Source organism: Anoplopoma fimbria, unplaced genomic scaffold (genome assembly GCF_027596085.1).
Source record: "Anoplopoma fimbria isolate UVic2021 breed Golden Eagle Sablefish unplaced genomic scaffold, Afim_UVic_2022 Un_contig_4401_pilon_pilon, whole genome shotgun sequence".
NCBI lineage: Eukaryota > Metazoa > Chordata > Actinopteri > Perciformes > Anoplopomatidae > Anoplopoma > Anoplopoma fimbria.
The window spans coordinates 1-2,346 of record NW_026548307.1 but is presented as its reverse complement, the minus strand read 5'-3'; the positions used below and the strand labels follow the sequence as shown (position 1 = coordinate 2,346).

Genomic DNA, 2,346 nt, shown 5'->3' with positions numbered 1-2,346 from the left:
TAATGACAAGAAAATCAGGTGAAGGGAAAATTGAGTCAGCAAATGTCATTGAGTATTAACACGTTCGAACTTGATTACAGCAAACTTGGTCACTTGGGTTTCATGGTGTAAGGTCAGCACTCTGGGCTCTGAATCCAGTGATCCGAGTTCAAGTCTCAGTGAAACTTTGTCAATAAGGAGGTGCTTGGTGCAAAATTCTACAGAGCAGAATGAATATAACTGTCCTGTTGTTCCCATGCTACAGTAGAACTCAAAAGTGACGTGGAGATAAGTCAGTCATTGAAAGTCCTGTAGCCCAGATATGTCGTTGTCAATGGAGGTCAATCAAATGTCTGTTTCACAAGACACAACTTCGAACGTCCAGAACACATTGTGTCTGGTCAAGCACTGCAACATTCCACTCTGGAAGCGCTTTGTTATTCAAGACATTTACCCTAAATGGTACAAACAGGGCAGCCACCACATGACACCAAGCTACTACAATTGCATTGGCTGGGAATCGAACCCAGGTCAACTGCTTGGCAAGCAGCTATGCTTACCACTATACCACCAATGCACACAGAAAGACTCACATAATGGCATAAAATTGAGTGAGGGAAGATTGAATTGGCAAATATCGTTGAGTATTGACACATTTTCGCTTTGACCTGGAGCTACAAAAGTGATCTTTGGCTTCCATGGTGTAATGGTCAGCACTCTGGACTTTGAATCCAGTGATCCGAGTTCAAGTCTCGGTGGAAGCTTGTCATTAAGGAGGTGCATGCTGCAAAATTCTTCGGAGCACAATGAATAACTATGTCCTTTTGTTCCCAGGCTAGAGTAGAACTCAAACGTGACATGGAGATAAATCAGTCATTGAAAGTCCTGTAGCCCAGAAACATCGTTGTCAATGGTGGTCAATCAAATGTCTGTTTTACCAAGACACAACTTTGAATGTCCAGAACACATTTTGTCTGGTCAAGCACTACAAAATTCCAATATCAAACCGCTTTGTTTTTCAAGACATTGAATCTAAAATGTACAAAAATGTTACGCAAGGCATCACTTTGTTCGTCCACAATATATTTTTTCTACCCTCGCACTGTGACATTCCAATATCAAAGCGCTTTGTTATTCAAGACATTAAGCCTAAATGGTTCCAAAAGGGGACCCCCACTTCTCTGCCGTGAATTAACACATGACAACAGGCCACTAAGAATGCATTGGCTGGGAATCGAACCCAGGTCAACTGCTTGGAAGGCAGCTATGCTAACCACTATACCACCAACGCACGATAAGGGCATTCCATAATGACAAGAAAATCAGGTGAAGGGAAAATTGAGTCAGCAAATGTCATTGAGTATTAACACGTTCGAACTTGATTACAGCAAACTTGGTCACTTGGGTTTCATGGTGTAAGGTCAGCACTCTGGGCTCTGAATCCAGTGATCCGAGTTCAAGTCTCAGTGAAACTTTGTCAATAAGGAGGTGCTTGGTGCAAAATTCTACAGAGCAGAATGAATATAACTGTCCTGTTGTTCCCATGCTACAGTAGAACTCAAAAGTGACGTGGAGATAAGTCAGTCATTGAAAGTCCTGTAGCCCAGATATGTCGTTGTCAATGGAGGTCAATCAAATGTCTGTTTCACAAGACACAACTTCGAACGTCCAGAACACATTGTGTCTGGTCAAGCACTGCAACATTCCACTCTGGAAGCGCTTTGTTATTCAAGACATTTACCCTAAATGGTACAAACAGGGCAGCCACCACATGACACCAAGCTACTACAATTGCATTGGCTGGGAATCGAACCCAGGTCAACTGCTTGGCAAGCAGCTATGCTTACCACTATACCACCAATGCACACAGAAAGACTCACATAATGGCATAAAATTGAGTGAGGGGAAGATTGAATTGGCAAATATCGTTGAGTATTGACACATTTTCGCTTTGACCTGGAGCTACAAAAGTGATCTTTGGCTTCCATGGTGTAATGGTCAGCACTCTGGACTTTGAATCCAGTGATCCGAGTTCAAGTCTCGGTGGAAGCTTGTCATTAAGGAGGTGCATGCTGCAAAATTCTTCGGAGCACAATGAATAACTATGTCCTTTTGTTCCCAGGCTAGAGTAGAACTCAAACGTGACATGGAGATAAATCAGTCATTGACAGTCCTGTAGCCCAGAAACATCGTTGTCAATGGTGGTCAATCAAATGTCTGTTTTACCAAGGCACAACTTTGAATGTCCAGAACACATTTTGTCTGGTCAAGCACTACAAAATTCCAATATCAAACCGCTTTGTTTTTCAAGACATTGAATCTAAAATGTACAAAAATGTTACGCAAGGCATCACTTTGTTCGTCCAC

The 2,346-nt window shown here is 42.3% G+C and overlaps 5 non-coding genes across 5 annotated transcripts; 2 read left to right on the top strand and 3 right to left on the bottom strand.

Moving 5' to 3' along the window:
- Window positions 1–484: 484 nt before the first annotated feature.
- Window positions 485–556, bottom strand: trnag-gcc (transfer RNA glycine (anticodon GCC)). The gene has a single exon. It is a non-coding gene; the product is annotated as a tRNA-Gly (tRNA).
- Window positions 557–671: 115 nt separating this feature from the next.
- trnaq-uug (transfer RNA glutamine (anticodon UUG)) lies at window positions 672–743 on the top strand. The gene has a single exon. It is a non-coding gene; the product is annotated as a tRNA-Gln (tRNA).
- Window positions 744–1,198: 455 nt separating this feature from the next.
- On the bottom strand, window positions 1,199–1,270 carry trnag-ucc (transfer RNA glycine (anticodon UCC)). The gene has a single exon. It is a non-coding gene; the product is annotated as a tRNA-Gly (tRNA).
- A 501-nt stretch (window positions 1,271–1,771) lies between these two features.
- On the bottom strand, window positions 1,772–1,843 carry trnag-gcc (transfer RNA glycine (anticodon GCC)). Its single transcript has one exon. It is a non-coding gene; the product is annotated as a tRNA-Gly (tRNA).
- Window positions 1,844–1,959: 116 nt separating this feature from the next.
- trnaq-uug (transfer RNA glutamine (anticodon UUG)) lies at window positions 1,960–2,031 on the top strand. The gene has a single exon. It is a non-coding gene; the product is annotated as a tRNA-Gln (tRNA).
- Window positions 2,032–2,346: the final 315 nt, after the last annotated feature.